We start from the raw sequence: 14,269 nt of genomic DNA on the forward strand, positions 1-14,269 counted from the left end.
TTGAATTGGAGAGGAGGGGCCTCAACTATATAGCTTACATTGTTGAGTCAAACGAGAGAGATCTTTTTTTTGTTTGTTTTGGGTTTTTTCCCCCCTGTAGGCAAACAGCGTTTCTGTTGGGTTAGAAGCCAATTGTCTGTTACCTTTGTTCTCATCTTACCCTGCTCTAATTCAACTGGAAAGTTAACCTGCTGAAATCTTGTTTGGTACCTGCTGATGTCAAAATAAAAAAAACATTATGAGAGATTTCTGAGTTTGTGCTTGAGTTGCTGCCTAAGCCTTCCAGATCAAGAACGGTCACACTACAGTAGCTCTGATATTATGTTATGTTGTGTTTTGGTACTGATGTTCAGTGTTTTGTTACTGATCCATTTTTTGCAGTAATTAGCAGTTTAACTGATTAATTCATTGTGTTTATCACGTAATTTAGTTAGGATACAAAAAAAACAAGACTGTGAGAGTTCGGGCAAATGTATATTAAAATGTGAAGAAAAACTTTAGTAAGTAATTTTCGTCCTCGTTCATAAACGTCACGTAATCATGGACTCACTTGAGTAAAAGCTTTGTGAAGAAAATGGGTTTTTAGTTGTTTAAAATGTTTTTAAATATATTTTATTTACTTATTTATTTTTTATCATTAATGCTTATTTTGGTTTATTTTTGGGTTTTAGATAATGTAGTCTGATTTTCTGATTGACATTTTAAACTACATTGATGATTCAACTTCCGGGTTTAGCTTAGTGTAGTAACGTGTGGGCGTTGTGGTTTATTCACGTCATGGATCCCTATATTTGTCACATTCATAACTTTTTAAAAGTTAAAATAGATCAGACGGAACGGAAAAAAAGGCTAATGATGATAAAATGGCATTTAATTATTGTACAGCAGTAACCCAACATTTCTAAGAAATTACTTTATTAACATGAAAGTCAACAAGTCAATAGACTGAATCAGTTTAGTTACTAATGCTAATGCTAGCCGCTGCTGTGTAAATCCTGTACATGGAGAAATCTGCTGTAAAGCATTTCTACACACTAATGTCTGAAATCCAAGAACTACATTAATGTTGCATTTAAACACATAGGAAATTTACATAACTCTTATTTAAAAAACAATGTAATTTCTAGGAAGAAAAAACTGTTCTTAGCTATTTAAAAGACTTTCTAAAAGTTTCTGTTTCTCAACAAACTTCAGATCTTTTCTGACCTCTTCCTGAGGTTTCAAGCAGTGACTCAATGATTTATCATTAGTTAGGGTTACAAATGTGTTTTACTAAAGATTTGTCAGCTTTACATACTTAAACGAATAATATCTACTGAAAGATCGCGGATTTCTAAGATACAGATTAGCTTCTTTTGGTTTACTCGTCAAAAAGCTATGTTTCTTATAACCATACTATAGTGAACAAATGTTTAAGGTTTTCATAAATAATTCTACAATTCATTAAAAAAAATATATATATATATAAAAGTTGCCATTATTGGGCCCTTGAGCAAGGCCCTTAACACTATCTGCTCCAGGGACGCTGAATCTTGGCTAACCCCAGTTACGCAGGGATATGCGAAGAAATAATTTCACTAAAGGCTTAACCTAACTTAACTTAAGATGGAGATGGATCGTGATGGAGATGATGTTGAGCAGCATCTTTATGTTAAGAACGTGTTACTCTACCAACATGTATGTGCGATTTACAGAATTCAGGATAACAGTTTTTTTAGATTGTGATCAGATTTTATGACACTGCTGTAGATAACACTGTCGTCCTCTTTCTGTTGTTCAGTGTGGACACACCTGTAACCCAAATCACAGAACACACACATTTTTTTGTTATAAATTGTTAAATATAATATTTAACAGAATTGTGCCTTGTAAATTTAGAGAATTAAAATACATACATAATAAAGTGCTGATTTTCATAATTCTCTATTAATCCCCCAAATCTGAGTTTTCCACAATAGTTTGTAGAGAATCACATATTTTAGGTGATTAGTATATGTATTAGCTCTTACCCTTGCTTTTGTTCTTTGGCTTTAATACGCACAGACGCATAAGTCACTTCCTCTTTGTGCAATGTTTCCTCACCCAGCCGAGGAGAGTGGTTTAGCTCTGGTTTTATCTGTATATAATGTGTGTTTTCTTCAACCTAGTAATATAAGACATACAATTATCACCATCACTTGTAGTGTTCTTGTGTTCACACTCATGTTATCGCTGTGACTGAACACAGAAACCCCTTGAGTGTCCAGTGCTGAGTTTGTAATTTATTTTTTTAAGGTCATACCCAAGCTTTCTCTGTAGTTTTCCCACAGTTTTGATCCTGAGCTTTTCCTCTTTCCCTAACCGAAACAAAAAAACACAGAGTGTACACGTACAGCTTTTAGAATATACGTATTTAAAAAACATTAACTCTGCAGTTTTCCTTAACACAAACCAATGTCCTGCCTACCATGGCAGCTTTTCCCAAAATCAACTGTAGTGTTTTGATTTATCCATCAGAACAATCTTACTCATATTAAATACTGAATCACGTCACCAGTCAGGTTTAGTCAAGCATGCGGAGTCTTACCTCCAGTAGAAAACGACAGCTGCTACGATCGCTATCACAACAACAATCACCAAAACAATGATCCAGATTTTCCACTGGGCAAAATCTCCTGTTAAAAAGAAATCAATAGTATTTAACTAACCGTGTTTATTAAGTGTGTAAGGGGACGTCATAATGTATTTTTTTTTAATTATTTAATTACAAAATCATTCAAGACAGCCTTATATTAAGACATTCATGAGTGTTGTGAGCAGACGGACCCACCCTCGACCTGAAGGCTGATGGTTTTAGATCCTGACGTCTCCTTGGTTTTCCAAGTGCAGGTGTAATTCCCAGAATCCCTCACGGTTAGAGCAGGAAAGTGAAGAACGGGTCCTGATGTGTTTAACTGCTCGTTGTTCTTAGACCACACAAACCGTCCATTAAACAAACAAACAAATTGCTGTGATATAAGAGGAATAATACACTTTAGGATGTGCAGTTATAAAAAAATAATCAATTAAATTCAGGCTGTATTAGTTTCCTGTAACAGTATGCCCATTATTCATGTTCTGTACTCACTCACTAATCTTCTATACCACTTTATTCTGTATTAAGGCGCGTTGACCTGGAGTCTATCACAGGCGGCTTAGGGCACAAGGCAGGGTACAGACTGGACAGGGTGCCAATCCATCATAGGCCACACACCTATTCACACACTACGGGCAATTTTGGGAACACCGATTACCCTAACCTGCATATCTTTGGACTGTTGGAGGAAACCGGAGTACCCTTAGGGAACCCACCAAGCACGGGGAGAACATGCAAACTCCATGCACACAGAGACGGGAATTAAACCCGGCCGGGAATCGAACCCGAGCCCTGGAGGTGCAAGGCGACAGTGCTAACTCTGTAATTTAAATTATCTAATTAAAATTTTATAATATTCCAGCTCATTAGTAACGATTGCATGGAAAGTTCATTATTTCATACACATAAATAATATTTTATTGTAGTTTTTAGTTAACTATATAATTTACCTGCAACTTGTAGAGTCACTCCAGGTTGTCCTGTCCATCTGCCACCGGTCACATTAGTTATAAATCTGAATTTGTACTCTCCAGAATAACTGAACTGTACAAGTGCAGTTTGATGTGTTATCTCCAGCATACTCATAGTCTGACTTGGTGTTTGATGAGCTGTTATAAACATATGGAAGGACACGACACCCATAATCTGTGTTTGAGTTCATTGAGCACCAAAGCATTTGTCACCTGAATGGGATTTGATGTTGGATAATAATAACTACAGGGAATGGAGACACTGAATCCTCTCACAGCACACACTGACCCTGGATTGATCACACGCCAGTCTTGAGTGTTAGTGTTCTGAGTAAGAACATCTGCAAAATAAGTATAAAACCAGATTTTATTTCATGTTTAAATTTTCTATTTAGAGTTCGAAAAAACATCTCTTTTAAGAACAAAAGTTTAAAGGAAGTCATATACTTTTGTTTAAAGGTTATAACTCCTCACCACACACACACACACACACACACACACACGTGTTTGAATGTGCACATGCATGTACACATTCAAACACAAACACACACACACACACACACACACACACACACACATTCACACAAACACACATGCATGTGCACATTCAAACACACACACACTTATATCATATTTAACCAGTATTAAATCTCAGTGCATGACACAGATGATCTAAAAAGGGATCTTGGTTCGCCAAGTCATGAGCAGTACAGCACATACAAGCTACAGCATGACATAATGCATTACATTAGGCGTTGTCTCTCATTAATCAGTGTGTCTTTGACTTTCAAAAGCAGCCAAGATTTATTACAGGAGCATTTTTGTAATGTACTAGTAACAGATTTAAATAAATTTTAGAAGATTTTTAAAAAACAAGACGATCATTAGAAGTCTTTAATCAGACACAATTGAATATGTAACTATGTTTGTGTCTGTATATAATCCAGTACACACTACATCATGAACCAACAAACAGTGAAAAACACACAACACTGATCAGTAATTATGGATAAAAACTGTGTTGAAGTGTGAAATGAAGGTTTCATACCAGAAAGTGTGAGTAGGATCGTAACCAGGTAAAGCGTCTCCATCCCTGCTGTTAACAATGAGGCTGTGATCAGCTTCGGGTCTGTGTGTACACTCAGCTCACTGACATGCAAATAACTAAGAAGTAAAATGTGTTCCTGGAAAATAATAAAAAGAAGAAGTTTACCCAGGTTAAGCAACATTTTAACAAACTGTAATGGAAAAGATGTACATTAGTGTTATTACACAGCGCTGGTAAAGTCTGGTTTCTGATGGTCAGAAGGTGTTGATTAGTTTTATGTAACAGCAGGACAGACAGTAGAGCAGCAGCCAATCACAGGTTTATAAATTATACTGTTCTCACTTATACTATTTAGTAACAGCTCACTCATGTTCAGGTTTGTTCAGATGCTCAACATAAACATATTTTTTAAAAAATGTCATGTGTGTGCTGTTAAGATCTCTGGGTGATTTTAAACCTAGTGAAACCTCCAGGTTAATTTCTTTATTTAGCATTCTTTTAGTTTTGAAAATCTATGACAAATGTGACAGGGTGGAAGCAGCACATCAGGCTGGGAGGAGTTAGTTATAGTGTATCAGCAGTCAGCACTGGTGCTCCCCAGGGATGTGCCCTCTTCCCACTGCTATTCTCCCTATATACTGTTAAGCTGTGAAACCCCTGAAGTTTGCAGATGACACTACTCTTATTGGACTCTTTGGATGGCGAAGGGTCTGCATATCTGCAAGTGTAGTAAGAATAATCTGGATTTGAAAACACTCAAAACTGTGGACATGTCAAGTCTATACTGCAGTCCTGTGCACATCCATCACTGTCTGGTTTAAAGCAGCGCCATCAAACATTAAAAACAAAAGAAAAAAATCATTTGACTCCCCTGCCCCCTCTCCATGACTTGTACTTTACATAACGCAGGAAACAGCCATGAGAAATCACTACAGACTCCTCACACCCTGGACACAACACATCCCTTCTGGCAGGTGTTACAGAACTTATACCAAAACTACCAGGCACAAGAACAGTTTCTTTCCTCAGACACATCACCCCCATAAACAGTACAGCAATCCTTCAAGTACTTCTCACATTCTACTGCACATTACTGTTATTTACGCTAAACATTTTGTACTGTTTTATTATGAAAGCCGGTCAGTCTCATAAATGATTCACACAAAAGACACGATGCACACATGTGTATCTTCATTTACGTGTGTCAAAAAAATATATATTCACAACAAAAAAACTCGCACAAAAAAATAATAAAAAAAAGAATTCTGCCTATTTTGCTCCCGTTCCACCACATCCCAAAGATGCTCTATTGGGTTGAGATCTGGTAACTGTGGAAAGTGTGCCAAGAAAACATCCCTCACACCATTACAGCACCACCACCAGCCTGCACAGTGGCAACAAGGCATGATTGATCCATGTTCTCATTCTGTTTACGCCCAAATGCTATATATATATATATATCATACATTTCACAAATGCAAAATACAATTTACATATGTACAACTGAGTAACATACGAGTGCATCATGGACTGTGCATGTGAAAATCGACTTACGTGTGTGAATATCCTTCAATTTGTGTGTGTGTACAAAAATATGTCAGTCGTGCTCTTTGGCCAATCAGATGCAACCTCACCATTCAACCAATCACAGCCCTCAATAGCCCTCGAATAGCTCAGCTTTACACACCTTTTGCGCAATCTGAGTAAATTACAACAGAAATGAAGTTTTACCTACTTAGGTACAGGAACAGGATGCACATGTAAGTTATTACTTTTTTTCATAATGTTTCATTAATAAACTTCACCAAAAATAACACAGCTAACCACTTTATCATATTTATAAACACATATTACATGTCAAGCAAGACAGTCAGAGTTTTTAATTTGGAGAATAGATGTTTCTATGGGTCACAGAGTATTCTGATATACCTGAATGCCACCAGATTTGGCTTATATATATATATATATATATATATATATATATATATATATATATATATATATATATAAATAAATATTAGCAGCTCAAATGTGTATAACATACAGTAATGGATTAAAGCTGAATAATTGCAAATTTGCTTTGGTGCCGTCACTGAGCCAGAGAGCGGGTGTCATTTATAGGTTTCATTAAACAGCTTCACAAACAGTCTCTTCAGATTATTTCTTACAATATGATTTCTCTACAATAATTCAAATCATGAGAGGTACTGGGATAAAAGTTTGTATTTCTCATATAAACACTAATGTCTACAATACAAACCAAAATAGAGTTTTTGAAATTTTAAAACATTTTAAAGCTTTAAATAAAGGTTGTATCAATTATATCAGGAGGTGGTAAAAAGGTGGTTGCTAAAAATGTACTTCATTCATTCATTCATTTAAGAGATTAGTTAAAAATATTGATTTATCCAGTTAATGCAATGTTAAGCCTTGCGTCTTGTGGGAGAATTATGTTTATTGTAAAGAATCAAAAATCATGTCTCCCAATTCATCCATTCATCGGCTTAGAGTGAATAATCAATAATTATAAAAGACTGTTTCAACAGGTGACAAGAGTTAATTGATAAAATAAAATAACACCAGCATTACATACCAGCTGGCAAAACCTTTTTTATATATATTTATATTAGTCTGATCCACTGACGCTGTATAAGGTTGAAATTGTGGCCTGGTAGAGACTACGCTGATGCAGTAAAACTATCATGTTGTTGTTCTTAGTCTTGCCCAAATGAATGACCTGTGACATCAAACTCTACCTTAGCCTTGTAGCAGTGGCGGCTGGTGAAAATTTTTCCTGGTGGGGCTGATGTGACAAAATATTTCTTTGCTTAGTCCAATATAAGAATTAAAATCAACAGTCAGACGATGATTACAATTAACAGTAATGATTTAATCTCCTCCTCAAAATCATCAGTTTCACAGATAAAGTAAATGAACAAATTTCCATTGTATAATACGCCATGTATTCTTAAGAGAGTATCAAATACAATAATCAACATCAAAGGGTATGATCAGCTGGATCACTTTCCAAGCAAAGTTGCATCTCAAAGTGGTTCAAGAAAAACAGTTTTAAAAATGCAATTTAACACAACAGTCTAAAACGGGTATATTAATAAGGATCTTACCGAATTTGGTGGAAACTGCTCTTCGCTCGTTAAGTTCGCCATCATTACTCTGATTAGCCGCGCCTCAAAAGAAAAAAAAACTTAAATCTTGCGGTATTTTCCGCTGCTTGGGGCAGAATTTTCAGCGCCCCAAGACCATAAAATTCTGAGAAACTGATTGGCCGCATTTTTATTAATTTACCCTAGCAACAGCTACATGACTGGCTATTTGTCTGCACTCAGGACATGACAGTAACGATACAAGTCTGTCTGTGGAAATTCACTGGTGAATGAATGTCACTAGGTGGGAAATGTTGTATATGTTATTCATATCGCATGTAGGCACAAACTGGTGGGTAAACCGAATTTAAAAACTTAATTTGTAAAAATATATTTTACATTTTTAGCCCCTCTTATCAGGGAGGGCGGTGCCCCAGCGCCCCCGATGGGCCGGCCGCCACTGCCTTGTAGCAGTTTGGCTGTTACTGGCCAAGTTTTAAGCCTCCTACACACTCAGTTAAAGACTGTGTTTTAACCTACATATGAAATTGATATTAATTACCTTCAAAATCATTAATCTTTTGCAAGTGGCTGGCTTGAAACCAAAGGGAAGTCACTCTGTTTGTAAAAACTATATATACTGTATTTTTTTTTCCCACACAATCCCAAAACATCTCCATAGTATGGTGTGTGTGTGTGTGTGTGCGTGTATGTGTGTGTGTAAAAATAGACATTACATCAGAGTTTAAAGTAATTTCTAGAATACACAAAACCGGTACATTTCTTCTTGAAGAACACATGAAAACTGTCTATAAAATAGCTATTAATATGGTGTACTCACTCATTGCCTATACCGCCTTTTTCTGTATTTAGGGTCGCAGGGGGCCTGGACCCTATCCCAAAAGAATTATGGCACAAGGCGGTGTACACCCTGGACAGGGTGCCAATCCATCGCAGAGCACACACACATACACGCACTCATTTACACACTACGGGCAATTCAGAAATACCAATAAGTCTAATCTGCATGTCTTTGGACTCTGGAAGGGCACTGGAGTACTTGCAAACTCCATGCACACAGAGACAGAAACCGAACCTGGACCCTGGAGGATTCCCTTCCTGATGTAACTCATTCATGTTACCTGGGCTTGGAACCGGCACTGCATCCAGTGGCTGGGTTTAGCAATTGGCAGGGAATCAAACCACATGGCGTCATCCATGGCTCCGTGGGGCATTCACATAGCAGGTGGCCAACCTTGTTTTATAACATTATTAAATTTAGTTTATATGCAATACACTGCAAGTATGTATGCTGCATGCTTTTATTTTTTCAGCTCACAGAGAGAAGACATGCTGGAAGATGGCAACATAATCAACGCCCCGTACATGAAGTTTCTACATTCAAACTCACGACTCTTTATCTGACCCAGACCAGATGTCTTTGCCTTATCATTTATTCAATAACAACTACAACTTGTTTCTGTTCTGTTCTCTGTCTTGTCTTCCTATGTTTCATCAGTCAGTTTTAAAGCTTCTACAGTCTATGTGGCACAATTACTACAAATATCAGAATTAATACATGATTAAAATGTTATTTTTCAATTACAATGGATGGATGGATGGATGGATAGATGTATAGATAGAGATTACTTTATTTATCCCAAAGGGAAATTGTATACAGTACAGGCCAAAGGTTTGGACACACCTTCTCATCTATCTGTCAATGTGTTTTCTTTATTTTCATGACCATTTAAATTGGTAGATTCTCACTGAAGGCATCAAAACTATGAATGAACAAATGTACAGTTATGTACCTAACAAAAAGAGGTCTCCACAGTCACCGGACCTGAACCCAATCGAGATGGTTTGGGCTGAGCTGGACCGCAGAGTGAAGGCAAAGGGGCCAACAAGTGCTAAACACCTCTGGGAACTCCTTCAAGACTGTTGGAAAACCATTTCAGGTGACTATCTCTTGAAGCTCATTAAGAGAATGCCAAGAGTGTGCAAAGCAGTAATCAGAACAAAGGGTGGCTATTTTGAAGAAACTAGAATATAAAACATGTTTTCAGTTTTTTAACCTTTTTTTGTTAAGTACATAACTCCACATGTGTTCATTCATAGTTTTGATGCCTTCAGTGAGAATCTACTGTACCAATGTAAATAGTCATAAAAATAAAGAGAACACATTGAATGAGTGAAGGTGTGTCCAAACTTTTGGCCTGTACGCTTACGAGTCCGTATGTGTGTGATTGTCTTTTAATATTGGATCTGAGCCCAGTTTGTTGTTATGGTACATTATCATAGATAGCAGAATCATTTTTCTGCGGCTGGAAATTTGCATATATAACACAATCATCCTTTATGTGCTGTACATTCGCAACAACATTAGAACTGTCCTCCTTCTGCTGCTCAGTGCGGACACTCCTGCGCTCACACAGAAACCTGTTTATGAGACACAAAATACATGTTAATTACCATTTTTAACTGTTTGGCACAACTGCTTGTGAGAGAGATAAAAATTAAGCAGATTTTTACCTCCTGTTGTACATCACAGCTCCAGTCACTAAAATTAAAATCATTCCGACTGTCACCAAAACAATGATCCAGACTGTCTGTTGTTTTTCACCTGTTAAAAAGTAAATACACTATTTACCATGTAAAAATTTTAAATGAACAAAAATCACAATTTTACTTCAGTAATTATTTAGGACTAATACAGTCATGAGTGTTGTGAGCAGACGGACCCACCCAGTTGTGAGCAGACGGACCCACCCTCGACCTGAAGGCTGATGGTTTTAGATCCTGACGTCTCCTTGGTTTTCCAAGTGCAGATGTAATTCCCAGAATCCCTCACGGTTAGAGCAGGAAAGTGAAGAACGGGTCCTGATGTGTTTAACTGCTCGTTGTTCTTAGACCACACAAACTGTGAGGAACTGTGTGTGCAGTTCACATCACACGTCAGATTTAACGAGTCTCCTTGTTTAAGGGTTCCGTTTCCACTGAGCCTGATTAGTGACACCTTTAAATCTTTTTCAGAGAGCAGGAAAGACTCCACGTCACTCAATCAGGATTTCTCACACAGATAAACATGTGGTATTGATTAATAAACATTAGGAATGCTACGGTAGCAAGATAATTTAATGCAGTTCTATAGGTAGGAAAAGTTATTTATACAGATAAGAACTTCATTTTAAAATGAAAATTTACCTTCAACTTGTAGAGTCACTCCAGGTTCACCTGTCAATTTGCCACCAGTCACATTAGTTATAAATCTGAATTTGTACACTCCAGAATAATTGAACTGTACATTGTGGATTAACAAAGTGCAGTTTGATTTGTCGTCTCCAACGTACTCAAAGTCTGACGTGGTGTTTGATGAGCTGTCATAAACATACGGAGGGACACGACACACATAATTTGTATTTGAGTTCTTTGAGCACCAAAGCATCTGTATCACCTGAATTCCGTTTGCATCATAATAATAATAATAACTACAGGGAATGGAGACACTGGATCCTCTCACAGCACAAACCAGCTCTGGATAGTCTACACCCCACTGTCCACTTATTACACCTGCAAAGTAAGTGTGAAAGCACATTTTAAAAGTAAAAAATAACATTAAACAACCTCTCTTTCGATAAAAACAGTTCTGAAGAAGCCATACACTTTAGTTTAAATGTTCCAACAAACAACCCCCTCCAAAGACACACATGAGCACACACACACTCACACACACACAGACACCTATGTTAAGGCATTTAACTAGTGGGAAACCCTAATGAACTAGATGGCCTTAAATATAACCACAAACAAGACCACAATTAGTAGTGTCTTTAATCCTGAAATTTATTGTTGTATAATAATAACTACAGGAAATGGAGACACTGAATCCTCTCACAGCACAGATTTGATTATCTGGATAATTCATAAGCCAAACATTGTTCTGAGTGAGAACACCTGCAAAATAAGTGTGTATACAAATCAGTTAATCTAAGAAGATTGAAACAAAAAAATAATAAAGTGTTTACATTTTTTTGTCAATTTTACAATTTTGTATTTGATGTATTGTTTTGCTTACACTACAAAATGCAGCTTAGATAGTAAAGATGTTTTTTTCTTTTATAATAGCACATAATGATTCTTATAAAACCCCCAGACATGGTGTCACACTGCAGAGCAGATGGTCTACAGAAATGGATTTAAAAAATTGGTCTAATCATTAATATGGTAAGTTTTTTGCACAGAAAGTACAAATTTTATGGAAGGAGTCTCCAATGTCAAAAGGTATTTATTAACCACACCACATACACTGGTTTATTCCTTACACACAAATAGGTAAGAATCTAACCATGTCCTAGTGGCAGCAGAAGATTAAAAACTGAACAATGTTCTTTATTTCATACCTGAGACGGTGAGCAGAATCATCAAGTGCAGCATTATCACTCCTATTTAGCAGGTGAACTGGTGTGTGTGTGTGTGTGTGTGTGTATTGATCTGTTTTGCTCAGAGGTAAATGAGAAGTGAGACATAAATGCTGTTCCTAAAATTGTATAAAAGAAGAAGTGACAGGTAAAACTATTGTCATAACGTTAATTACGTTAATACGTTAATTATGGGATAAAAAATCAGTAGTCACAAGTCCTTTTTTTAAAGTGCCCCTATTATGCATTTTCAAATATGATCCTTCATGTAGTGTGTAATGTAGCTGTATGTGAACATAAACTATATGCACTATCTGTGACGCTGACAGTGCACGATAAATAAAGTTTTTGTCTATTAAAAAAAAGAGTAGGCTTACATTCGCCTAAACGAGTCGTTAGCAATTTTTCTGTTACGGATCCACGTCACTAAGTAACATATTTGCATAATGTCCGCCCACGTTCTACGTTGCGAACAACTTGCCCGCCCACAAATAGTACAATTTCCACGTGGATTAACGTTACGTCATGTCAAGAAGACGCTGTATTCTGTGCTCACCACTAAGAAACGTCCTGCTCCAGTCGTGCTTGCGAAACAGTTTCTTGTCGATGTGCCACTTCAACAGTTTCATCGTCAGACTCCAGCTCGAATTGATAAATTGTCGAGTAAAGCCGACGCCATCTTTTCTATGTATTGACGGGTCTCCAGAGCCGTTGTTCAGTTATGGTAATGGGCATTTCATTTTCCGACACACGCTGTAGCAGTGAGGGCTCAGGGAAAGGAGGGGTTTAGACAGACTGAATCTTCGAACTGCTTCACACAGATCGTTTACCAATCAGTTAGAAATGGAGTAAAATTAAATCTATTTTTGGAAAAAACTAAAGTGTTTTTTGACCTTGCATACATGTGAACCTGCTTTAAGAGACTCATTAACCCTCTGGGGTCTGCGCACGCATATATGCGTTTTAAGGCATCTTCCCCTGATGACGCCAATAAGAACTTAAATTACACTTTCAGTTTTGATCTTGTCTTTCAGACAAAATCTATATATTAATCGAATCTGTAAAGTGTCTTCTTTTATTTGTATGCACACATGTTAAAAATAAAATGAACTGAAACTCCGCAAATATAACAGACAGACACAAAATACATATTTATAGAAAGCTTGAATTGTCTACTTTTACATTTACCAATTCAACTCGGAAAAAAAAAATCTATTTTTTATGTAATCCATATGAAAGTAAGGAGTGGTACAGATTCTCCTGTATCTACTCATTACAGTTAATGTGATCCCGCCTCCCTGTGTGCGTGCTCTTCATATGAAAATGAACTGAGGTGAGCCAGGTAATCATGTACACGCGCGTTTGAATGATGGCACGCTACACGGGTGAAGAAGCACTTCAGATGGTTCTGGACAGCGATGAAGAATGTACTTTCTCATCAGAGGAAGAGCAAGACTCAGACGAGGAACGTAGTTATTTTGAACAACATCTGGACTCAACGGAGGATGTAATTTCTGACGAGTAAGTCTGAGATTCCTGCCTGCACAGGAACCTGGACCACAGATAGCACCATGTGATGCTCATACTCCCATGAGTCTCTTCAGAGTGTTTTTTCCTGAAAGTGCTATGTCGACTCTGTGTTAAAACACCAATGCTCAGGCTGCCAGGGCACGTGCAGGTGCTCCATCAGGTGGATTCGAGATGAACATCTTCTGTTTGTGAAGTGGATGAACACACGAGAAGTGTCTGTCTGTTCCACCATCCACGCTTCCTGTTATAAATGTGCGGGTTATAAATAGGAGTGAACCGGAAACATTCCTCAGATTAATTTGTCTGAACGGACGTCCAGTCACGCAGGCACTGCGGCATTAGGACGCAGCATCTCGTTCCCGCCTTTTCAGGGAACAGGGTTACAGCAAAGTAACCCAAGACGTTCCCTTTCAAAGGCTACACTCTATGCTGCGTGAAAACGCTATGGGAACGAGAGTGCCAACGCCGCCGCACTGCAAGTGTCTGGACCCCAAGGTTGTGTAGCGTGTGCGCACAAGGCCGAGAAGGTCTCAGAACTATGCCTGGGCAGCTAACTCTAGGACCCGTGGGCCCGGAGTAGC

The 14,269-nt window shown here is 37.5% G+C and overlaps 1 protein-coding gene and 1 long non-coding RNA gene across 2 annotated transcripts in view; both read right to left on the reverse strand.

Annotated features, from left to right (window-relative positions):
- Positions 1 to 14,269, reverse strand: part of LOC128513823 (uncharacterized) — a 179,549-nt gene that overhangs the window by 50,455 nt on the left and 114,825 nt on the right. The gene's annotated exons all lie outside the window — the stretch shown is intronic.
- On the reverse strand, positions 1,638 to 2,933 carry LOC128514036 (uncharacterized). Its single transcript, XR_008356429.1, has 5 exons — positions 2,810 to 2,933; positions 2,567 to 2,654; positions 2,282 to 2,336; positions 2,010 to 2,143; positions 1,638 to 1,791 (listed from the first exon to the last, which is right to left on the reverse strand). It is a non-coding gene; the product is annotated as an uncharacterized LOC128514036 (long non-coding RNA).

Source organism: Clarias gariepinus, chromosome 26, assembly GCF_024256425.1.
Source record: "Clarias gariepinus isolate MV-2021 ecotype Netherlands chromosome 26, CGAR_prim_01v2, whole genome shotgun sequence".
Lineage (NCBI taxonomy): Eukaryota > Metazoa > Chordata > Actinopteri > Siluriformes > Clariidae > Clarias > Clarias gariepinus.